At 47.4% G+C, this 26,279-nt stretch overlaps 1 long non-coding RNA gene across 1 annotated transcript in view; it reads left to right on the top strand.

Moving 5' to 3' along the window:
* The window catches only part of LOC146862319 (uncharacterized), a 144,110-nt gene extending 118,696 nt beyond the window's left edge, over positions 1-25,414 (top strand). The window contains exon 4 of the long non-coding RNA XR_014978115.1: positions 25,289-25,414. This is a non-coding gene — a long non-coding RNA (uncharacterized LOC146862319). The remainder of the gene's footprint in view (positions 1-25,288) is intronic.
* The last annotated feature ends 865 nt before the right edge of the window (positions 25,415-26,279 follow it).

Raw genomic sequence — 26,279 nt, 5'->3', positions numbered from 1 at the left:
TCCCCTCGAACAACAGCCTTCGGAGTATCCCAGGTAATAAACTCCGAGGTATCTTCTGGCTTATTATTATCGAAGAATTCCGTAATGGTGTTCCTAATTTTGGAACATGATTCTTTATCACGAGTAAGTGACGGGGGAAAATACCATCTGGGATCAGTCGGCGCAGTCCCCAGCCAATTGAGACAAATGGAGAACAGGCTATGATTAGATACCGAGAGGGGAAATATCTTGGCGTCCTGTAATGCACCCTGCAGAGATTGGCTGATAAAGATGTAGTCCAACCGAGAGTTTGTATGATGAACGTGTGAATAAAACGTGTAGTCTCGTGACTATGGAAAAAGAGTGCGCCAGGTATCAAGAAGGCCCAAGTCATGTATATGTCGTTGTGTCTCCCCGTAGAAGGAGCCCATGCCGGCCCGTTGAGCGTACGAACTATCCAGATCTTTTTGCCAAATCAAATTAAAATCACCCATAAGAACCAGCGGGCCTTCCGCAAAATCTGTTAGTTTCCCCAAAAATGCGTTTAAGAAGCTTGTCTGACCGGTATTAGGGGCATATAACGCCGCAAAAGTACAAACTTTCCCTCTAAGGCGCCCTTTAGTCATGACCCAGCGCCCTTCCCTGTCACTCTGAACCCCCAGTGGTTGGAAATGTGTGGAAGAGCGAAACAGAATAGCGGTGTTTCGTATGTGCTGAGGACTTCTAAATTAAGGGAAAGAGTTAATGTCTGAGACGTGAGTCTTCGGCCCTAGCTAAGTGCGTCTCTTGCAAGGCTACAATATCAAGATGGTGATCGATAATATATTTCCATACCTTGTGGCGCTTTTGGGGCGAATTAAGGCCCTTAACATTCCAAGTTCCAATTGAGATCGGCATTACGTCACATAGAAAAGACTACATTCTCTCCCCAGCCTGGACAATCCCCTCGTGCCACCGCCTCTAGACTGCCCCCCAGAAGAAGCATAAGAGCAGAGCCCACTGCATGCCCCTTCCCGACGTCGTGGAAATCCCCCAAAAACCATGTCAAAAAGCTGCCACCACCGCCCACCCCCACCCCCCCACCCACCCCCCAAAAACCCTGAACAGATAAGAACAAAAAAACAACTAACATGTGGTTTTGGGTCTCGCCTTTGGGCCAAAATGACCTCCCCGAGACCACGGGGGACAACAGGTCCGACGCCCACGCCTACCCCGGAGGGGAAGCTGACCAGAGACTTAAGAGTGCGGCTCTCAAGAAGGCCACCAAAACATATAGAACCAAACGCAGTGGTAACCTAAGCCTAGCACATCGCAAAAGAAAGGCAATCACATTGGCAATTATAACAAACAACAACAGAGTAACTCAGAGTGTATCCGTAGGCTAGCAAAAAGTACGCAAATAGAACCCCCCCAGTTCGACAGGGCCACAGTGCGGGAAGCAATAGAAAACACCAACAGTCTTACTTATGAAGTCTGCAACCTCCATGACCCCATTTTCTCGCTGGGCAGACCAGCAGCAGCCCCAGAAGCCGGGGCCACAACAGGGCACAGGGCCCCTCCGCAGGGACCGGCCCCCCCACTCATCAACGGAAGCCCCCGAGTTCAGCAGCCTATTCCTCCAAAAGGCCAGGGGCCGCGGCATGGGGCCTGTGGGGCTTCCAGTAGGCACTCAGCGTTTCCTCCTGCGCGACCATATAGAAGATGAAGTTTCACGAGCGGATTCGCTAGTCGCTCCCCGGGCGGAGCCATCCCCCCCCCCCCCCCCCCCCAGGAGGAAGGCCCAGCAGGTCCAAGCCTTCCTGTAGGTCTTTGATATGATGTCGCTTATTCTGAAGTTCAAAAAGGAGCCCGAAGGGATAGGTCCATCTGTATCTGATCTTATCGTCCCGTAATTTAGCGGTAATGGGTCTGAGCAGTTGTCTCCGCGCCAATCTCGATGGGGCTATATCTTGGTAGATGGTGCAGGAATAACCTTGGAATGGGATGGCCTCCCTAGCCCTTGCCGCCTGAAGAACAGCCTCCTTGACCCTGTAGGAGTGGAATTTTGCCAGGACATCGTGCGGCCGTTTCTTCTCCCCCTGTTGTAGAGACCCCACCCAATGTACTCTGTCCAATTTGATTTTGAGGGTCTGTGGGGACAAGATCTCCGAGAAGAGGCCCACCATAAAGGCCTCTAGGTCGGGCCCCTCCGCGCCCTCCTCCAAGTCTCTGACGCGTATGTTCTCCCTCCGAGCCCTATTCTCCAGATCTTCAGCCCGAAGTAGCGATTGATTAAGTTGCTCTTTAAGCAGTTGAACATCGCCTCGGAGATCAGTAGAGAGCTGCTCCTGTTCCCGGTGGTGGGCCTCGAGGTCCAGGACTCTCGTGCCAACCGAATCTACATCCCGCTGTAGGGAGGACAGACGCTCGGACAGGTCCGCTCGCAGGTGGTCAATGGATGTTTTAGTGTCTTGGCCAATGTCTTTGCGCAGCTCGGATTGAAAGTCTTTGAACATAGCTAACAGGTCTGCTTTCGTAAGCGCCATCTCTGCAGAGACTGCGTCTCCCCGTTGCGTGGGTCGCTTATCTGCGGCCGCGAAGAAATCACAGACCTTATTCGTAGGCTTGACCGCTATCTTCTTAGGCGGCATAGAGTAAAGCTGTCAAAGTTGCACCGGGGTATGCCGAATGCAGCGCACCAACCTCAGGCCAATAGGCTAGCATAGGCGTTGCCGAGATGGGTAACCGTCCCGCCACGAGGCCCCGCGCCAAGTATCCCGTGTGCAGCACCTCCCCGGGGCTCACTCAGGAGGGTCTCGAAAGTTCACGCGAGGCACCGTCGATATGCCAAAGCTGGTGATGCAGGAGGTCGCCCCTCACGAGTGCAGCACGCTTTCAGGCCAGAGCAGCAGTTCAGAAGCTCGAAGGGGCGCCATGCAGAGTCGCGCCGCCGCCATGTCAAGGTCAGGCATGGAGGGGGAGACATAAGCCTGCCAATTCCATCAAATGTCCAAATCACCGCTGGCGCCCTGAGGTCGTTCCTCACTCGCCGCTTGCCCTGGCGCGCCACCGCAGGCCCCACCTCATCACCGCTGCCAGAAATCCAGGGACGGCTCCGATCGCCGCCTAAGGATCGCCGCCATGTTGCTCCGGCACGTATCTCGCCGCTCCAACGGCGAAGGCTGACAGATCCGCTCCGACGGCAATCAGCACCCGCCGATCCACTCCGCCGAAGCCCCAGCACGGTACACTCCAGCAGCCCTCATCCGCAATGGTCGCAGGTCACCGCAGCCACTTCCATCCCCTCCAAGGCAGCGCGTGGACCGGGAGCCGAGACGGATTAAGTCCGGTCGGCCATCTTGCCCGGCCACCTACTGAGAATTTTTAATGCTTTGAGGTATAAATACCAGATGCGGTAATTCTTCAGATATATGGCATACTAGTTGCTGCCACAGTGTGAATCCATGGCAGATGCTCTGTCTGACTTGACATTCTGTATTCAAGTCAAAATTTCCCTGTGGAGTCTGTTAACTCTGTCAGAGGTTTAGGTCAAGAAGTCCACAACTGATTGTTGGATCGTACTGAGGGAAATATAGTCTATATCCAGAAGGGCTGAACTTTATATACTCTTCATTGTGAAACTGCACACAACGAAGGATCTAACCTTGATATGTAATGTGGACTCCTCAGAAGACCAAGTTCCTGCACACAAGAGTTGGCTGCATCACACTCCTTAATCTGATTTGTTTGAATTCGACTATTTAGACTGGTTCTGAGAAAGAACCAAAGATTGCTTTTCTGCTCCTCATGCCTAGATGGTCAGGCACCCACCCAGTTGCTTAGAGTCTCTCTGTTTAGAACAGCTAAGTCTTAATAGAAGAATCCTTTTCTGAGGTAACAGATTATTATCATTTAAAGAGCTTGATGATGTAGAAGGCCTAGGAAAACTGTACTAAAGAAAACAAAAGGTCTGACTGAACCATATGACATTTGGAGAATCTCATTCCACTCTGTTTTTAGGTCTCTAGTTTGAACTCTGGCAGTAGAAGGATTTTCTTCAGAGTATACTCTCTAAACTTGGTAATTAATGGCCTGAAGTATAATTTGATGGACGATTCTCCGTCTTTCAGGATGACTGAAGACATTACCTCTGCTATCTTGATGGACTACCGTCTGTCAAATTTTGAGATAACCACCAGCCCAGCAATCATCTCTGTACATTGAAAGGAACAACTGTCACAGCAGTTTTTTTATGTACACAATCTGGTGGGCGGCTACCGTTGTTTTGATGGCTGTTCACCAAATGTTTTCAAAATTGTTTTGTTTATATAACACAACCTACCTAAGAGAGTTTGTTTCTAAAAACTGACTCCCCCCTGCCCCCCCCCATACCTTGGGCGTTTTCTCACAGGGTACAGGGTATAGGGGGTCATTATGGATTTTTTTCTGTCCCTTGCTGCTAGATTTTTCCTGGCAGTGGCAGACGGAAAGAAACAAAAATTACCCTGTCAACCCGAAACAGGGCGGGCGGTGTAATGAATTGTCCTTTCTCCTAATTCTTCAGACCATCGGATTAAGTTTTCTGCAGATTAGTCCAAAGTGAGTTCCATTGATGGAAAATGTAAGGTCTGCCTGTATCTAAATGAGCCGGCAGACTGAGAGTTTGGTGGACAGGGTACTCCATTGTGTTCTAGAAAGCGCTTATGAATTTGTTAGGCCCCTCAAATTGGCAAACAATAGTTATCACATTTATTTGATATAATGATAAATACTGCAAGCAAGTTAAATCATTTCTTGGGGCTGGAGGTCACACGCTAACAAATATAGACAAAGCTGATTTGCAGTAGCGGTGATCAATTTTTCACAACTAGATATATGGAAGGTGAAATAACAATCAATCGAGTCCATCTTTACAATTCTAAATGCGAAATTACAAGTCACTAAATGCAATGCACTCTTTGGCTAAAATAGTAGGACTGGTTGAAGATGTTTCACAAGAAATGGAGCCACTTGGCAGCACTGAACAAGTTTAACAATTCTAACATTGCATTCATGTTAGTTTATTCCTCTTAAAAGTGCAGTCAAGTATGTGAATGTGCTATTCTTAGACGAAGCACCTTGAAAGCATCCCCATCATGATTATTTATCGGAAATGATGTGTGACATAACTAAACAAAATGGTCGCACACTGCTTACCTACCAACGTGTTACCCCAATGAACTGTGGTCCCTGTGACATGTTTGGTGTTAAATGGAGGTCCCACTTAGACACCTACTCCCATCCAAGGCATGACTGACTATAAAAATTACTAATTGCCTAAATGACTCACCTCCTCGCTTTCCCTTCAGTTAAATCATAGTGCTATTTATTAGCATGTTATTTGTCTGTGTTCCCAAGTGGCATAATGAAAGCTTTTCTTGGCAACAGCCTGGTGCCCTAAATGCCCCTGACAACAATTCAGTCCCCTGCCAAGAGGGGTGGGGGGGGGTGGGGGGAGGAAGTTTATTTCACAGTTTGAAAACATATGTCCTAAGGACAAGATACAACCTCAAAAGTTATTATAACCCCTCCTGTGTATGCTGCCGGTAAATTCCAAAGTGTTCTCTGTATTTGTTGTTCCTTCTTCCTTGGGCGGGTGTGGACCAGCATGTCCCGCTGGTTGTTAGTTCTTTTGAAGGCAAATCATGGCATTGGTATATCTAGGTTTCCTGACTGGATGATACACCAGTGTTTTTTAATCACCTTCTGTATTCTGTTCGAGTTGGGTGTGAAAGTGGTTACACACGTGATTAAGTCATAATCTTCTTTCTGCCTGGTTTCCAAGAGTGTTTCTCTGTGGTTGTGCTGAGCCCGCTTGCGGGAGTTTCTTACCACGGTCATCTGGTATTTTCTGGCTTCCAGGTTTGTACTCTGTTGTTTTGCTTCATTGTGGAAATCACTGAGGGAGCTGCAGTTGCGGCACAGGTGCAAGAATTGCCCAATAGGGACGACTGTCCCAAAGTGCTTTCGGATGGGGACTCTCGTAGTGCAGTAAATTGTTGCAAACCGTGGGTTTCTTGAAAGTACTGGTGGTTAATATTCCATCCCTTAAGGTGATTCTCAGATCTAGGATATGGATCTCTGTTGCGGAAACTATGCCTGTGAATTTCAAGAAGGGATTGAGGGTGTTAATCCATTCATAGAATGATTCGCATGTAGATACATCTTCCTTCCAGAAGATGATGATGTCGTCAATGAAGGGACGCCAAGTCAGGATATTGGAAGTGGAGGGATTGTCATTTTAGATATGTCTCCTTTCAAAATCAGCCATGTACAAACAGGTTAGACTCGGGGCAAAAGTACTACCCATTGAAGTCCCCTGTATTTGATGGTACAGGGTGTTTAGCATAGCTATTGTTGCACAGTCCATTATGAAGCTGATGGAGGTTTGGGAGGTCCAGTTTTCTGATGACAGGCATGACTCGACAACAGAGAGTGTGGCTTCCTGGGGGATGTTGGTGTATAATGCCTCTACGTCAAGGTTCATCAGCAGTTGGATCTCCCTACTTGTCTTGAACCCGGTAATCATGTTCAGGGCATCTCTTGTATCTTGAAGATATGAAAGGATCTTCTTCACTATGGGTTGCAAGAAGTGATCGCAAAATTTGCTGAGGGGTTCTAGAAGGGACACTATTCCTGACACAATCGGGCGACCTGGGGGCGGAATGATCCCTTTATGAATTTTTGGTAGAATGTAGAAGTAAGGGGTCCGTGGTTCCTTGTTGATTAGAAAGTCTGCTTCCTTTGAAGAGATCCAATCCTGTGCCTCAGCCGAGTCCACAAGGGATCGAATCCTTATTGATGACGATACAGGTTTTAGGACTCCATCTAAGTTCACACCGCACGAGGAGATGACACCTCATGAGGTCTTGACATTTGAACAAGCTGTCTTGAAGGACATAAGTGCCATGGCTTCAAGACCATGTTTCAATAACATCACCTCCCAGGAAAGGACAGCCATCGCACAATTGACGTCGGATGACTCAGTCACAATTATGCCTGCGGACAAAGGAGGAGCAATGGTTATACTTGAGACCTCGGACTACAACAATATGCATGGTTCTTTGTCTTTGAAGTATGCTCTCAATCTCAATATGCTCTTGGTTGTTCTTGCTCCTGAGTTCCAAGGAAGTTTGCAGTTCCGGTTGGTCCTTCCACTGGACATGTTTCTGTCCTCCTGTTCTTCTGCCTCTGCCTCTTCCTAAAAAAAGGCTGTTGGTGAGGGTTTGGTTGGTACATAGGGGGTAGGTGTTGTTGGTGCATCTGGAACATCAGAGTCCACGGAGGTTGATGGCCAAAAAAAAGGGACCCAGTTATGGTATCCACACATTGGTTGTGGTTGTTGTCCTCTGTTGTTCCTACGGTGGTGCTTCACAAAAAACCAGTATAGGAAGGGCCAAGGGAAATTTAAAGACCCGCAATGATTAAGTCCCCTAACAGTTACTCAAAAAACAACAAAGAAATCCTTGGGTCTGGGATACCTTCAGTGGGTGAGGGATTTTGTCCTTAAAGGGATTCCCCCACAGGCTCAAGGTATCCCAGACTCAAGGATTTATTTGTTGTTCCTACGTTGGTTCCAGCTCTCATTGCTTGAAGCACTACTGAATGATCCTTGACGTTTTGCGACTTGTTGTGGAGTCGTCTGAGGAGCTGTTGACCCCTGAGGTTTGGAGGTCTGCTTTGATGTAAGGGTAGACCTTCTCCTTGTCAAATCTTTTAATGTCTTTTTGTAGTTTGTTGATCTTTTGGCGCATGAGATGGTCTTTGTTTTCCTCCATCTCATAATTGATTTCTGCAAGTCTGCTCTTGAAAGTGGAAATGCTTATGCCTGGTTTCAGGTTATTCTCTGCCACACAGATCTGGATTAGTAGGTCATTGGAAAGGCGTTTTGCTGTATTGATTATTAATATCAGCCAGTCCTGGGTACACTTCCATGCGATCTGGGACCATTCCCTCCTGAAACCAAGGAAGCTGCGTGGTGCTGTGGTCTCCAGGAGTCCGTTGGGAAGGGAAACATCCTAAACAACGATGTTTTTATAACGACTTACCTGAACAACGAATCCTGAACCACGACAATTCCTAAACCACAACTTCCTAAACCACGACTTCTTCCTCTGCCCCCACCCCGCCCCCCTGACCAGACATGCTCATGGCCCCCTATGACTCACTCGGCAGGAAAGCGGGCATGGAGGAGAGCGGGGAAGCAGACAGCCTTCATCCTGGCAGCATGGTAGTTCCTTTGGGGCACCTCGTCTTTGGGAATGCTCCTGCCTCATGCCCCCCATATGTCTCATTCAGCAGGAAGGCACTGAGGAGAGGGGAAGCAGACAGCCTTCATCCTGCCAGCTTAGTAGGAATGCTCCGCCCTCAGCCAATGTATGAATCGTTTTGGTAGCTTTCAACTCTGCCTATCAGTACCAGCTTTTCTCACTGCCCACCACTGATGAGTTCTCTCGCGTCTCTTTCGCGCCAACGCCTCCCGTGCTTGTTTAATGCTAACTTGAGATGAATTCAACGAACATTAGTTCCTTGGCTTCTCCGCAGTCAGCGTTTGTACACAGGTGCAATTTGTTATTGTTTTTTATATTGTATGAAGTTTGTCTCGAAGCCTCTGCAGTGCTGTGCCTGCTGGTTTTGCCCTCTGTTGTGCTGGATTATGAACGCGCCAGCATTCGTTTAGGGGGTGGTGTAGGAAGGCAAGGGAGGAAAATAGCGCTGTCATGGTCCTCTGGCGGGGGAGGCAGGAGGCGCTATCGCACACTCCCAGAAGCACACACGCTGCCTACCAAGGGAAGGCTGAACCTGCAGCAGCGTCCGGGCACCAGCGGGGACCCCCTGTCTGAATATTCGGGGAGCGCAATTTCTTCAAAGGGAGACCACGCCATTTAGGTGGGTTTGGTGTATCCCACAGTAGTGACCAACTCCCACAAAAGCAGGAGCAGAGAAGTGATTCTGCAGTTTGCCCTCGGAGGGAACCCGCGTGAACTGCACCTCACGGGAAAGACTCCAGATAGCACTCGTAGACGAGGTACTGCATCGAGGCGCCCTTTCGAGGAGGTCAAAGTAGAATTTAGCACCAGCTTAGCCTCAGGTGTTTGTGGGTAATCGTGTTTAGTTTTAGGGTGGTTGTAATTAGTTTTTAAGGGGTGGGGGATCGGGGTACTAGATGTAAAGCATTTTTTTAAACACGCATTCCTTTACCAAAAAAAAGCGTGATAAAGGAATGAGTGGAAAAAAAAGTCGTGGTTTAGACGAGGTCGTGGTTGCGACCTCGTTGTTAGGGAAGTCGTGGTTGTGGAACTCGTTGTTTCAACATACAACCCGTTGGGAGCAATGTTTTCTCTGACGTATTCTGTCATAAGGGCACCGTGGAGTGCGATCTTGGTTTGTAATTTCTTTTGGGCTGACACTGAGTTCCAATCGTCGGTTCTGCTACCAGACGGATCAGCACCTTTGTTGTTAAGTAGTTGTGTTGTGTGTAGATTTAAATTCCGTTTATAGGTATCCCGATTTATGCCCTTATCGCGAATCCCCCACACTAATAGTGTGCAATTCTTTTTACTGTGTTCAATCTTACAATTAATATTTACAGAATTGGATTTAAAATGGTTTCAAAGATGCAAAAGGTGGCACAATCAACCACAAATAGCTTTGGGAACAAGTAGTTCAGTTGCGAAACGGACTACAAAACACTCACGTGATACACACGCTGAGTCATCAACGTGATGGCATTCACGTTGAAGGGAATTCATTGGCTGATGAAGCCGCGAAGGGGGCTGTGCAAACGGCTTCCGTAGCTGCAATCACTCGTTCAAAAATGAAAATAGACAGCAAAATAATGCTGGCTGTGATTGCGTCAAGTAAAAGCCAGCGGTGCGGCATTACCTAAAAAGTTTCCACTCAAATACTCATATATAATTGATGCGAACAATGTTCCTTTTGCTCGAATCCCTGGAGTGTGGGATGTAATTTCAAACATGGAACATAGACTATGGCTAATCCTAGCAGCACATGAAGGGGTCGCCTCAGCCCATGCAGGTGTTTCTGCCACAGTAGCATTATTAAAACAAAGGTACTGGTGACCCGGCATTAAAAAAACAGACTAGAAATTATGTTTTGGACTGTGAGATATGCCAGAAGATGAAGTCTCTACTGTGAAACGTCCTACGCAGACGCCCCTGTTAATTTCAGATAAACCATTAGCTTGTGTTTACCTGGACCACTGCGGTCCTTTACAAAGGGATGGGAGCTATAAATATATCATGGTCGCAGTGGATTCGTGCTCTAGGTTCCTATGAATGTGACCTTAGCGCTCGGCTGACGCTCAAACTGTTATAAAAGATTTGCGAGTCTTTATCGGCACATACGCAATAGGCACACTACATTCTGACCAGGGTCCTGCGTTAAGCTCTAGGGCTTACAAAGAAGCCATGGCCAGTCTGGGCGTAGCATTGCGGTATTCTTCTCCATTCCATCCTGAGGGAAATTCTGTCGTGGAAAGAAAAAAACAGGACATAAAGCAGTCTATGAGAGCTAGGGTTTTAGGTTCGGGTGATGGGTGGGTCAAACATCTATATGGGGTCCAGCGTGCACTAAACAATTTGCCAAGAAGTTCTCTAGGGGGTGTCCCTCCATATGAGGTCCTGTTTGGGACTAGAATGTTGGTTCCGGACTTAGATATGAAAGGCACAGTGGTGGAAAACAAACTATTTGCTATCAAAGATCGTTTTGCTGGGGCGCTAGGTGGCGCTGGACCGTCATTGCCGCACTTCTGTGAGGCTCCAGCCGGCCAGGCAAATGTACATCCTGCAGCACCATCCTTCCGGCCAGATAGTGGTGACCTAACCTCATTGGCGAGTGGCGCGGTGCTCCGAGACTGTCTGGTGTTAATTTGCTGAGAAGCGGGGACCCGGCGGCGGAGAAATCGGCTTTTGAAATCGCGGGGGGAGGCTTGGTGAGACGGGCGGAGCGAAGAAACTGCTACCGGTGCTACTTTCTGCCGGGGATCCTCGGGGCCTGCTGGGCCGCGGCGGTGGCGCCGCCTCGGGGGGCCGCTGCCGGCGTCGTCCCCCCCTGACTGCTTGCCGAGAAATGACCCCTACCTTGTCGGCACTCCGGAAGTGAGGAGCGGCCGTATTCTGCGCCTGGACGACATCTGTGGGGCGCTGGAGGTGCGCCTGGAGCCGGTGAGAGGCTGAGTCCGGCCGGATCGCCCCTTCTGGATTCCCTCGCTGGCGGGAGGCGCTGAGAACCGGCCTGGTGGGTGCCTCTGTGGTCCTTTGTCAGACCTGCGGGTGTGCGGCTGACTGGCGCTGTGGCTTGAGGAGCGCGGGGGGCGCTGCGGCTCCTGCGGGCCGCCGGACAGAGTCGGGTCTCTGGCTGGACATCCGGGTGGAACACTATTGAGGGCCATTGGGAGACTGTCCCGCGGGTGGCCCCGTTGGAGCTGGCGCGGACGATCGGAGTGGAGCGGAGGGGTGTGCGGCCTGTGGATTGGCCCCGGGGGCCGGCGCCAATCGCGTGATTTGAAGAGCACGCTCCCCGTACGGATTGATCTTGGCGTCTGAAGATACAATGGGCAAACCAGACGCGAAACAATCGACGCTGCACTTCAACCCCCCCCAAAAAAAAACGTGCGCCCAGACTGCGGACGGAAGGGAACCAGGTCCCAGTGAGGAGGAGGAAGTGGACTGGAAATCCCTGCTCGTAGGTATGCAGCGGAGTTTAACCTCCATCGACGCCAAGATCGATAATATGAACACTCGGCTGGACGCGGTGGTGCACCGGCTGGATCAGCACGGGGAGCGTCTGAAGGAGGCGGAGGGTCGGATTTCGGAGCTGGAGGATGGGGCCGGGACCGGCGCAACTAAACTCTCTCAGATGGACCGACTACTCAAAGTAATTGCCGAAAAAAAACGAGGACTTGGAGGCGCGTTCCCGGAGGAACAACGTCCACCTGGTTGGCCTTGCGGAGTCAAGTGGTGGCGGCCGCATGGAGGAGTTCATAGAACGTCTGCTGATAGATACATTCGGGCGGGACTCTTTTTCACCTCAGCTGGTAGTGGAGAGGGCCCACAGATCCTTGGGGCCCCGTCCGGTCCCTGGGGCTCCGCCGCGCCCGGTGATTATCAAGTTCCTTAATTACAGAGACCGCGACACTCTGCTGCGTCTGGCTCGAGAGCAACAACCGATCCAGCACGAAAATACCACTCTCTCGTTCTATCCGGACTTCGTAGGAGTAAAGAAAAAGCTGCAGCAGCGCGATATCCCATATTCAATGCTGTACCCCGCCAAGCTCAAGATCACACATCATGGCAAAGCCCTCTTCTTCGGCAATCCTCAACAGGTGGAGGACTTCCTTAGGGATCAGCGACCCTCTGCATCCCCGCGGCGCAGCCCTGGGGCGAGATCTGGGTACCGGTCTCCGACGTCTGCTCCGGACTGATGAGTACTAACGTCATGATTCCTTCGTGCTCCTTCTTTTTCTGCATCTTTCTCGCTTCTCCTTGCTCATGCCTTTCTGCTTTCTTTTCTCTCCCCCTTGCTCATGCCTCCTCCCAGTTGCAGACGTGGGCTGGCTGAAGCCACAAGTTGGACTGCCTTGACTGTGGGGAGAGCTATTCCAGTCCTTTGGCCTTTAGTGGCGCCTGTGGAGGTTGGGGGGAGTTTTGAGGTCAAGCGCCCCAATTGTCCCGCCACTCACTATTTATGATGTTCTGGCAGGGTTCTTGATGCTACTATTTGCCTCGGCACTCCCCCTCCCACCCCACTTCTGCTCCTCGCTTTTTGCGATGGCGACGCAGTGGGTGAAATATCGGGATAGGGGAGGGTAGGTCCAGCTCACTGGTGTCACCCAGAGAGGGAATACCCCGCAACACTGGTTCTGGTAGACATAGGGGTTGGGAGGGGTCTAGATCCCGGCAGGATTGGGCTGTCGTGGTGGGAGGGGGTGGGATGGGGTAGGGAATGGCTGATGGAGGGACAGTTTATTGGGAGGGTCTCCGACGAGTTGGGGAAGTCGGCTGGAATGGAAGAGGGGAGGGAATCTGAATACAGCACTGCACTTGTACACTGGACCACACACTCTTACACCTATGGGTTAGGCGTCTGGCTGTGCCCACGTGGGGGCCTGGAGATGGTAGTACGACGCTTTCCTGGCCTGGGAGGGGGGGGACAGCGGGGCCGTGAGGCTCGGCAGCGAGATATGCTTAGATTCAGAATCGGGTGTCTGTCCGCGTGATGGCGCAGGGGGAAGGAAACATGTTACGAGACCCGCATAGCAAGGTCAACGTCCTGACATGGAACATACGGGGTTGGGGGACCCGCGCAAGCGCCGACAGGTCCTGGGTTATCTCGACCGTCATCAGATAGACATAGCGTTGCTGCAGGAGACTCACACGGACCCCCGTAGCTTACCTACATTTGCATCCCGATGGGCGTCTTATGGCCTATTCTCTTCGTATTCCACGTATTCCAGGGGAACAGCCATATTGGTCAGGAAACACACTCCATTTGTGCCTCTGGGGGGAAAAACGGATGCTAAGGGTCGTTTCTGTGTCGTGTGGGGTCGGATGGGTAACGCCACGGTCACTATCGCATCCTCCTATGGGCCTAACCTGGATGAGCCTGCGCACTTTATCTCCCTATGGGAAGTCATACTGGACATAGGGTCTACGCTCTTGATATGGGGAGGGGATTTCAATGTCACCCTGAGCCCTGCTCTGGATCGCTCCAATGTAGACGCCGCACATCACCCTCGCTCTCAGGCCTATATCTCTAACTTAATGGCTCACCATTTACTGATTGACGCCTGGCGCCGCATTCATCCGGGTGTGCAGGAGGGCACGCACTGCTCGGCGCTGCACTCCACTTGGGCTCGGTTGGATTACATGCTGATCTCAGAGTTTGGGGTCCTCATTGTTGGCCGCGCGACACTTGCCTCGTACCTATTCAGATCATGCACCTGTGCTGATCACTCTGGCTAGAACTGGACTGGTCGGCGCACCGCTCCCATGGCGCATGCAGCCTAATATTCTCCTAGATGAGCTTTTCCAGACTGAAATGTCCCAAGAGATTATAGACTTTATCGATCGCAATAGAGGGTCAGTGGACTGCGTGGCGACGGTGTGGGAGGCCTTCAAAGCCACTATGCGGGGGGGGTGTATTTCTAAGGGCTCGGGAGTCCTGCGCTCTCTTCGTACCACCCCGACCTCCCTGGAGCGGGATCTGCGTGTACTAGAAACTGCCCCCGATTTCCTGGATGACCCCAAGGCACAGCTTGAATATCGTACTAAGCTCTGAGTTTAAGCTCACCGCGGAGAGAGAATTCCACTTCCAGGGGAAACATTTCACCGCACGGGCGTATGGGGAGGGAGAGCGGCCCGGCAGATTTCTGGACCACCCCCGCGATGCGCCAATCATATATTGGAGGTCAGAGCCCCTGACGGCACTATGTACCATGATACGCTCTCTATCCTCTCCTCCTTTGTATCTTACTACTCCGCCTTGTACACATCCAGGCGTGAGTCGCCGTTGGAAATGTCTGAGTACTTGTCGGAGCTTACTCTCGGATGGCTATCTAATGCCCAGCGGGAACTCTTGGCGGACCCCATAGGGCTTGCCGAAATCAAGGAAGCCATAATGCAAACGTCATCGGGCAAGGCGCCGGGTCTGGACGGCTTCCCTATTGAATACTACAAAGCCTTCATTGACCCGTTGGCGGCGGTTTTGCGTGAGGTGTTCGAGGAGGCGAACGAGACTGGCTCTTTGCCACCTAGTATGTCAGAGACCCTGATAGTCTCGCTTCTCAAGCCGGGGAAGCCCCCGGATTCCTGTGATTCCTATAGGCCCCTTTCCCTCCTTAATAGCGATGTGAAGATCCTTGCCAAGGTACTAGCGAATCGCGTCAATCTCCTGATTGGAGACTTGATCCTGCCGGACCAAGCGGGGTTCATCCCTGGCAGGTCTACCTCCCACAATCTGCGGACTCTTTTCTCTGTCCTGAACAATGCTGATCCCTCTCTTGCGCTGGTGGCGGTGTTCTTGGATGCCACCAAGGTGTTCGACTCGGTCGAGTGGGACTATCTGCATCTGATTCTACACAACATGGGCATGCCATTAGCTTTCTCCAGATGGATCCAAATCCTGTATCACTGCCCCATGGAGAGAGTCCTTATTAATGGTCGTGTCTCTGAACCCTTCCCAGTCACCAGAGGTACTAGGCAGGGGTGCCCATTATCACCGCTCCTCTTCGCCTTAGCGATAGAACCGCTGGCGTCCCGCCTCAGGCAGAATTACCTTGCGGCGTCCCTGAGATGTCAACGGAGGCAAATTTTATTGTCACTCTATGCGGATGATCTCACACTTTATATTAAACACCCCCGGGATCACTTAAACCCTATACTTAGGGAATTTGTTAGATTCTCGCTGTACTCGGGGATACACATCAACTGGGGCAAATCCGCTGTCTTCCCCCCTAACGGAGGGTGTCGACAGGATCCCGCTCGACTTCTCATTAGAGTGGTGCGATACCGATGTGAAGTACTTGGGAGTGTGGGTTTCTAGGGATCGGCAGGAGGTGATGCGCATGAATTACGGTAAGGCTCTGGAAGTTATACGCTCGAACGTGGTTAGGTGGCTGACCTTACCGCTGACCATGGCTGGTCGGGTCTCACTCATAAAGATGGTTATACTTCCCAAGCTACTCTACCTATTCCTCAATATACCGTTTCATCCGGGTGGATATTTCTTCAGGGCCTTGCGATCGGAACTTACCCACCTGGTGTGGGGCGGGAAAAGACCGCGGCTTAAGTGGTCTGTGCTCATGCGCCCATATATACAAGGGGGCCTTGATATCCCCGATTTCGAACTCTACTACAACTGCGCTCAGGCACACTACGCGTATTATTGGTTCCGCCCCTCCCCCTTCATGCCACAGACGGCGGTGGAACACTGGCTGGCGGACCCTGTCCCGCTTGAGGGGGCGGCCCTTGCGGAGGTTCCTTCGTCTCGTGCCGACCGCAATCCTGTACATTCCACGGCGCATGCTTGGAGTGTTCTTGCTGGGCATATGGGCGCGCCGCTCCTTTATTCCCCACTGATGCCCCTGGTGTATCATCCGGCTCTTCCGCTTCTGGAGGAGGGCTTGTTCCAGAGAATCAAACTTAAAACTGGGATTACGTGCTGGGGTGACTTATTCCATGAGGGTAGGTTTCGCAACCTCCCGCTCCTTTTCGGAAACACTGTCCCCACACCCCTGGAGGTCTTTGCTTTTATTCGACTTCGTAGTGGACTACAGAAAATATTGCCAGCATACCCGGCAGAGCCTACTGTTCTGGAACCGTTCCATTATCTGCTTGACTCTTCTTCCCCATCGCACATGGTTTCCTCGCTTTATCGGCGTCTCTATAACCGTGTCGGGGGGAGATCTTGAGGTCCCGGGCTGGTTGGGAGACTGAGATTGGCACTGCTTTCACGGATGAACAGTGGGAGTTCTGTTGTTTGCAAACTGGAATGATCTCCTTGAGTAGTAGGTTCCGCGTTATCCATTATAAGTTCCTGCATCGCCTTTATTGCACCCCAGTCCAGAAGCACCGGTTTAATCTCCGCGATAACGACCAATGTGATAGGTGCCCTGGGTCGGATTTCTTACACCTGGCCTGGACTTGCCCGAGCATAGATGACTATTGGAACAGGGTCTATGACGCCCTAGGTGAGATGCTGGGGTTCCCGCTACATCCCTCTCCTCTGCAGGCCTTGTTGGGATACACCCGGGATATACCCAAGTCGGATCGCCGCTTTGTTACTTGCGCGCTACTGCTTGCTAAGCGCCGTGTGGCGGGGGAGACGTCCCAAGTTTAAAGAATGGTTGCGGGATATGCTCACCTGTCAGGAATATTTCCTTCTGTATGCTGAGTTGCTGCCGCCTGCGTCCCGCCCCCCTGACACGGTACCTCACTGCACATGAGGACCGGAGATCGCCCCCTGAGGCTGCTGTGGGATACTGACTGGAATTATGTGTTGGGTCTGGGTGGGAGGACCGGGTTCCCCATCGGGCAAAAGATCACTGAACGGAAGGCCCCTATCGGGGGGAAGGATTGCTATGACCAAGTGATAGCCTACAGTGTAAGATGTCAAGTGGTATGCTGATATCTCTATATCTCCGTCTGTGAATAAGTGTACTGTTCTCTGTATTTTGCTGTATAATCTCAAAAATAAATAGTTAAAAAAAATAAAAAATAAAAGATCGTTTTGCTGTTTTACAGCACTTAAATGACTTGAGAAAACAACAAAGCAACGTGGTCCTGAAACCAACCACCACTGAGAAACATCCGGCCGTCCCAGCAAGGCCCGTCTGGATCCCAAAGCTTGGGGATCTAGTAAGAGGAAAGGTTGGGGAAAAGAAGGAATTTGGGCCTTCTTACAGACAACCAGTACCTGTCCTAGCAATCCACGGATCAAGAACAGTACTTTTGCCGCCCCTTGCTGGTAAAAAGGAGAACAGATTTGTGTCCATTGACTTGATAAAACCACACTATGTGGCCGATACTGAATAGTAGGCCCAGTGGACTTCGCCAATGTAGCAGACGTACAATCCAAGAGGTTCAAACTGAGAGACTCATCACTTTTGAAGATTCAACAGTAAGAAATAGAGGACTAAGCAACAATGCTATGGACCTTGCACCTGTCTACCACGAAGTAACAAGTGATCAACTGGTTCCAGTGAATTCAACAAATCTTGATGCATATCCAACCATTGACAGAACTGCTTCTGGCTATTTCATGAACTTTGATATGTTTTCTGAGGATCCCAGCGAGTCTGAAACAACGCCAGTACAAAGAACTTTCAAAGAACAAGCAACAGACTTTTTTCAACTCCTGAAAAAGACTTATCTGGTTTCACCATGGATTGAACTATGGATTGTTTTGGGAATATTCTTCTTTCTACTTTGGTTAGCTCTGGTAATAACTCTGGGTATGCTGATTAATGGAAGATATATTCAAATGGACACAGCAAGTACAAGAGTGAACTTACTTCTCCAGCCACACAAATCATCCCATCGTGAAGCAAGAGACTTGTCAGCAGTGAACATTACAGCGATTCCTATACCTGATGGTATAGTGTGGGACAAAACTGAATATGAAATTTTTGGTCTGTTGGAGCTTTTAAAGATTCCACATTGATTTAAAATTTAATTAAGTAACTTTATTACCTCCAGTACCTTTTTTGATGATTGGGACTGTTAATAATATGATGTCTGATCTAGAAATGTTAGCTGCATTTACTAATAATAAATATTTACAAGGTTTATCAGACTATGAACAACTGTATTACTATAACCACTATGGTCATCATTTCCTGCATAAATCTGCAATGCCCAGAAATGTATTTATGTATAACCAATGGGAACATTGTCCTACGCCACCAAAGGGTAGCTCAAAAACATTTGCAATGAAATTTCCATATTTTTCAGGGTTTAATATCTCGAATCCAGAGACATTTCACTTTAAGAATTTCAATAAGACAAGAATGAAAAGTATGTTAACGAATACCAAACAGATTTATTCTGCAGCCTTTATTGCCCAACTGTCTAGACAGGGTGACAACTTTTGGAAAGACAATATTGAGACAAAAACTGTCTGCGGTACTAAAGATTGGCAAGCACAGGGAATACAAGCTTTGTTTAGAGCCTGTAACATCCCTGAGCAAATTATGTTTTTGAATGACACTGTCCAACAAACATCATGCCTTGGATTAGCCAAGATAAAAGACATGAACACACCGTCTATACCTGCACCTACAAGTGAAAGCACTACAAAGGGGGAGGTCGACGTACATAATATTTTGCATCATAACAGATCAGATCCTGAATGGAAAAAATGGTAGCTCTGGCCCTTAGACACAAACAACTGTCAAGATAGATTCCTGAATAAAACACAAGGTTTTACCTTTCATAGGCCAGACCCACGTTATGTCCAAAGACAGCATCCGGGGGTAGTAACAACTTACAGTGTAGGGAAACTTTGCCTTGATTGGCTACAGAAAGCTACACTAAAGGATGTAAAACAACACTTAACTTTACTTCAACAAGACGTAGACCTTAGGGAATTCTTGTTAGGACCAAGAAAACCGCATCAAAAACGTTTCATATATGCCGATATCTACGCTGCTTATAATGAAGCATGGAAGGTCACCCAAGCAGAGACTGCAGAACGAATACGAGAAATTGATCATATTAATTTCGAGAAATCTCTCTCTGTAGTAGGCAATGGGTTAACGACTTTGTCGTCCAGGATATATTCTTTGGACAGCATTGTATCCTCTGTCATAGACATCATCGAACAAGACTTGGTCATGTTGCAACATGGTCAGTCTCAATTACGTTCTATCATGCTATTAGGCTGGTCGCTCCAAAACCTGCGTCTGGCTATGTGCCTTGGCGTTTAATCAATACTACGTCACTGTTTGTGGAATTCAATCTCACTGACAGACAGATCAAACTGGCGCAAAGGGGAGCAGACTATACAGTGCTGAGTATTGAAAAACTGAAGAAATTACCATTCACAGTGGCAGAAAAACCAGCTACTGAGTGGATCATACATGGTAAGATTACTCTGCCTGTTACGACTTTCCATTTTCAGTATTGCCTAAAAAACTTACCAGCAGGCAAATATGAAAGGTTGGGTAAAGAATACATCAAGACATCCTGGGATTTACCTTACACCCACAGATGTTGGAGTGGGGGACGTGAAGTGTTTCTTAGCAGTGAAAACTGCGAATACGCACTAAGCAGTTCTCTCCTTTGTCAGGGTATTAACTTACACGGGGCCTGCGATGGTTCCACTACAAACTTATCCTGCCACCTGCGCGGTTCACCGGCAGCAGTGATTAATCCAATCGTTGGTCAACTTTCAAACGGGAGTTACATTATGTTGAATGATCACAGCTGCTGTGGCATGCTGCCAGGTATCCCATATCTAGTAACGGTTACTTCCAGGGTCACTTGCTGTATGCAAGTCTGGTTTCCCCAAATAGACCTAGTCAGGGAGTCGCCTTTATGGCCTTCACTGAATATCTCTTCTATACGAATTGATACTCTAAGCGGAATGAAAGCCATTCTTTTACAAAAAACGGTGCCATGGACCTCTGCTAAAGAAACCTATGACCTCCAAGTCGCAAGGACTTCTGTGGAGATACATACCCTTTTGTATACAAACTGCCCTGTGCATTTCTCAGAAATGTTGGGTCGTATCTTAAACATGTCTAATACGAGCAGTATTGTACATGTATTTAAGAACGTGTGTGCAGGACTGTTAGCACCTTTTCAAGCAGTCCTCTGAATTTTTTTCCAGACTTTGTACACTCTGTGTTTGGCGGACTGCCGCTTCTTTTAGCACTCATTGCAGGGATACTATTTATGCTCCTACTGCTACGATATGGCAAGCCAAATCACCAGCGATACCCAGTTCACCATGGAAAGAACTCTATTGGAGATGAGGTGTCGTGAGCGCATTGTCCAAATTCTGGGTTTACCTCGTCTACGAGAATTAAACACCACTTGGTTCCTGTCATTCAGACCAATTTGGCAAGATTGCATCTTACCTGTTCTACGCTGCCTGCTATGCGGTGAAGAATGCGTGCTGGACATTTGTCTGACACTCCCATCAGTCATGCCTACGGATATCGATACTCTGCTGGACCCGATAACGGCCCATGCTATGTGTTGTCCCCAGTGGCTACCAATCCTGATGGCGGCATTCATTGAGATCTCACAGACACAACATGCTACTGCTGAGGTACGAGAGGAAACACCAGGCGCACAGGTAACATCCAATCCGGACATTGCTGATGCTTCCCATGCTGAAGGCGATAGTTCGCATCTCTGTGCTGTTTGTTTTCTCCATCCCCACACACTGACTTTTGAATCGAGCACACAGTGTTCCGGAGAGACTCTGAATTTGGCCTTCATTCTTTTTCAGACATGCTACTGACTTTGGAACCTTTTTTTCCAATGATTAATTTTTTTCTCCAAACTTGTATTTTTTTAATTTTTTGGCACAGTAATCTGTTTATAGTAAAACTATTCATAGAGAACAGAATTCTTTGATAAACACTTCCAGGGACAGTATGCCACCTTGTCATGAATAACAATTTGACCTATGTAACCGAATATGAAATGGTTTTGGCCCTTTTTCTTCTGTATTTACGAGCCATTTCATCACATGTATATATTTTGGTTCATTCATTTAGCATTCCAATGTAATCTTATGCTTAGAATGAAACATTGCCTTTAATATGTACAACACTTTATGCATAGCAATGGTTTTGTAATGTATTTTTAGAACATATGTTTTAAGCTTATTTTAGAAATCCCATGTGATACTCTGTTTTAAGATATGTTTCGAACGTTTAGGATTTAGTAACGTCGTTCATATGAAACTGGAGTGGGTGTTGTGTGTAGATTTAGATTCCGTTTATAGGTATCCCGATTTATGCCCTTATATAGGTACAATTCACATTGCCCTTATTTGGACATAGAAATTCAGTCCTTATTTAGACATTGTCCGTACAAACCGAATACAGGCATGGCCACCTACATCCGTCCATCCACGTCACAACGACTTCTTGGAAATCCAGACCCTTAAGCTTTTAGGAATTTCCCCCAGCTTGAATATTGATTTCTCCAAGAACTCATTAAGTATGCATGAACATCTATTCCTTAGGGGTTCATTCATGACGTTCCCCTGCCCGACTTTTACGTCAATACTGGCATTCCTAGACACCTTCAAGGTATAAATATACCAGCACTTGCCTTGGCAAATTACAGTTCCTGGAGGATTCAATCCAACCCAGACTACGCGGTTTGCCACGGCTAGTTCGTAAGGAGATCGAGTTCCAGCCTGATGCACTGACCTGACGCTGCCATCCTCCTCGCAGAGAATCTAGCTCCAGTGCTCCCTGACTTCCCTTGTGGGGGGTTAGACTATCGAGTCAAGAAAAGAGATTCCAACCTCTCTCATTCTCAGGTATGGAGCTGACTAGAACTTAGAGAAACTTTTGGCAACTCTTGGCTAAACTAAGATATAGCTAGCTATACTTTAGAAACAGCACCTACTTCAAACCTTGTACTGCACTTAGGTTAGGTACACTGGGGTAGAACAATTTAGAAGCATCAGATGAGTATCACATTTTAGCATTATGTTATTTATGTATGTATTTTGATTAATATATGTCACAGCTACAAACCATGCTATTGCAGTATTATTTTATCTTACTGCTAACCTCGTACATATAGTACTTCGCAGTCTGTCTTACGATTGTAGCAATTCATATCTCTTGCACGAGAAATAAGACTTCTCAATAAACCCGTTTATTGAAAACGCACGTCTCTCCATTTCTGTGCAACTCTGTAGAAACTAAGCATGCACGATTGACTGAGTGAAACTGTTATCTATTGTTTCCACGATTCTGAGACTGTTCCGATTCTAAAGGAAAACAAAGTTGTCATGTTTATGCGGTTGTTAGAGACTAATCCGTTCTTGTATATTCGAGAAGTTTCTAGTGACCTCTGAGTTAGCTGGCACACACAAGTAATTAAGTTTAATATACTCGATAGAGACATACTGACCTTAGTCCTATGTCAAATCTATAGTGTATGTTATTCCAGTGCACAGAGCCTATTGGGGATATAGGAACTACACTACATCTCAGCCACCATCTCGTCATTGAAGTTAAGGCCCTGTGTATCCATAGTTGGTAGGTAAATGGGTCTCGGGAGTCTCACCAACAGGTCTCGGTCTTTGTAAGGTGGTGTTGTAGTGTCTACGTGAAGTGTGTAGATAATTCCCACGGCTCGTCTGCCGTACTAAACTACAAAATCAAAAGAGGGAAGGAAGAGCAAAATGTTTTAACGAGGTCCTAAACCAAAGCTCCTCCCTGGGACAGTATCCTGAATCTCAAGAAAAGGTTAGTTCCTCCTTAGCCGGATTAGAGGGTCCCTAAATGTGGACCTTCTTGGCTAATAATTCTGCCATTGGAAGATCTGAATTTCAGATCAAACCTGTTTCGTGCCCTGTGTGCCCCAAAGTTGGGCGGCACTTCGTCAGGACCAGAAGTGAGCGTGGTTTTTCCCTTGTCTGGGGCTTAGGGTTACCTTCTAGTAGGGGATGCCCCAAAGAAGTTGGCTGGTAATACCTGTCTAATGTTCCACCTGAAAGAAAGGGAGATATAAGGTGGATACATTCAAACAACAGGTAATTAGAGACCAAAGTTCATTGTCACTACAGACTTGATACAGTGACTTCGTCCAAGTGACAAGAAAATGTAACAGTGTCGGATCACCTGTACATTCGTGTGATCGACGCTTGTTGATCGTATGTTATGAGTTTCGCCAAGCATCTAATAAATTTAACGCCTAGGTAATTATGTATAGTGGTACCACATAGTGGTTTGTGTCTATTGTTATCAATGCGTGAGACTTGATAGTAAAAGACAATCACCGATGTGGTAGTTTTATCCACATCTTTACAGGAGACTGACTTCTCTCTCTGGAGATTGGACCGAGTGCCTTAAGAAGACGAAGGGTTCCGATCGTAGCAGAAGACCCCCTACAATCAAGAGAGGAAAACGTTTTGGTTTGGAAATAGATATAGCAAGAGTTGTTTCACTAAACCTGCTGGGGTGGTAAGTGTGTGAGAGGCACATTAGGGTTTACGTGATAGTTATAGTGTGGTTGGGGAAACAGCATCAAGTAGCCATGTCACTACTTTGGCCTAATTTGATCTAGCTGCAAGCAGTCTATTGCGCTGAATCGTAGGTCCTTCCCAAGCTGCTACATAGGCATATTGTCATCATCCTGCAGAGGCGGGGGCCAGTGAACTTTAGTGAAACTGCTTCCCTGGTAGGCGGTAAACAGAAAAATATATATGCGGTATCTTCCAACGTATAGCCCTTGATAACCAAGTAAACTCAGCAGGTAGGCGAATAGTCCTGCTGTCAGTATTACAGGCATAAAGATAAAAATAGAAAGGCAAGCTAAAAATTCTAAGGGCTCTGTTGATGTAGGCTCGAGTGCTCGCATGCTATGTGAGCCTTACCCCAGCATAAGTTGGGGGCAGGTCGACTTGCCGAGGTGTTCGTGCAGTGGCAACGGTCGTGTTAAAGGTGTTGTAATGTGTGCTGGACCTTCTTCTATAAGGAGGACCGGTTATTTATTTAGAAGGAGAGTTCTCTGCCTCTCTTGGATCTTATTGTGACCATAAACTTTCAAAATAAAATAAATAATTAAAATGAGGGGTTTGAATGCTTAATGTGCAGCTGTGTTCAGGTTGACTCTGGGTTCTCGAGGACCTCTTGTTTCTCTAAACTTGCAGGTAAGCTTTTTCCAGACAATTGTCATAATGGTGTCTGCAAGGAGTAACGCTTTAGGTACTCTGGACAAACCCTGCAACAACATTGGGTACCACACTGGTTAACTCAGTAGACTGAAGTCTTGGGAGCAGAGTTTCCTTTAGCCAAACACTTCTGAAGCCCACTTTATGCAACCAGTCATCTCAAGATGCTAGAAAACAATTGTCTGTCTCGCTGGAAAAAAGTCTTAAGAGTAAAGAGGAGATCTGAAAGGACTTGATCTCCATTAGTGTTTTGGACAAATGTAACTGTAATGGAAGCCTCTTTCACAGTCGGGTGTCCGTCATGAAAACCTAATGTGTGTGCATTGTATTTTTCAAAGCGAGCATAGGGATCTCCCGGATTAATGGGCAAGGATGTTTTCTGTCCAGTTCTGAGGATTTGATTAATCTCTACCTCAGACAAGCAGCCTCCATACATAAATAGCTACCTAAAAAATGTGACCTATATTTAATTCCTAAAATCAGCTAGACTCGCTTTCCACATACCCAAGAACTAGATTTATTTACTACTTTAACGTCATTCTTAGCACATATGGGGTATGTGCTTGGCAGTGGGATTTGGTAGAGGTTGACTGTTTGTAGGGGAATATTTATTTTTGCCAAATATGAATTTGAAGTCTGTTTTCACATTGTACTTGCCATTGTAATCGCAATGAAGGTTCAGTGGGTGAAGTCTCACATGATTTTTTGTTGTCACCAATTTGTTAAAATGTCTGCTGGAACTCTTCAATGGTCCAGCAACGAATTTGAGCTTTTGAAATTGTTATTGCTATTAGTGAATCCACCAGAGCATTCTTTGCAGTGTAGTAATGTTTGTATCACAATAATAATTAATGGGAGCAGTTGTAACATGTCCTATGTCTTTTCCTTTTATTTTTAGGTGGATTGGGTTGCATATGGACTCGCTGAAGATCTGTTAAATGGAAAGCCATAATTAATTTTTCAAATAAGTTTCATGTCCACTACCTGTTTTCAGCTCTGTGAATAAATGTAAAGTGTCTATGAACATGTTTTATATGTTTCATCCCATACTGTGGTAACAGCAGAATAATTAGATCATTCAATTACAGGGCTTCATAAAAGCAAATCCGCATTAGAGGATGTGGTTTCAATAGTAGGTTAATGCATTTCTGACCGAATATTGAAACTTAATTACAGGTAAGCGTTTTGAATTCTGGCCAGATCCTCACAGCTTTCTTAGGTCCGGCTCGACAGCACAGCTGTCTGCCATACCTATTGTTCCAAGAGTGGGCTTTGGTTCCACCCATACGACTATTAGTCACTCGCTACATGCTTTTCGTGTATTATACCTCCTCTTGTGGAGTGTTTCCACTAAAATTCATGAGGGGCTATTTTACATCTCAAAGAACTTTGATTGGTCACACTAATATTCATCTCCTAGGTGCCTTGTATAGGAAAGTGTGGTGTTTTTTTTTTTTTGTTACCGTAGCGGGGTTTTTAAATGTTTCAGTTAAGACCGAAAGTGCATGCCAGATCTGTTGACTTTGTCAATGATTGGTATTTTTTTAAGTTTAATACAATGAATATTATTGAATTGGATAATAATGCACAATGTGTGCTGAGTGATGATTCCTTGACTATATCATTGGGCAATATATGTAGTATTACTTGAAAATGTTATTTGCAATGCTAACTCGAGTACTGCTTTCTGGGAATTGATCAGTAAGTTCCTGATTGCTGATGACCTCTTTAGTCCTTGATACTGAAACATAATTTGCTACTTTTTAAAATTTTACAAAAAGAAGCAGCACTTGGATATTGAGTGGGCAGGATTCAAAGTTCTAAAACCGTTTGTTATTACTAATATTATTTCCCCCCTCTTTACCTATTGTGTAGAACCACAACAGTTT

This window comes from Triturus cristatus, chromosome 2_2 (genome assembly GCF_964204655.1).
Source record: "Triturus cristatus chromosome 2_2, aTriCri1.1, whole genome shotgun sequence".
Classification (NCBI taxonomy): Eukaryota; Metazoa; Chordata; class Amphibia; order Caudata; family Salamandridae; genus Triturus; species Triturus cristatus.
This window is presented reverse-complemented; position numbering and strand designations above follow the sequence as displayed.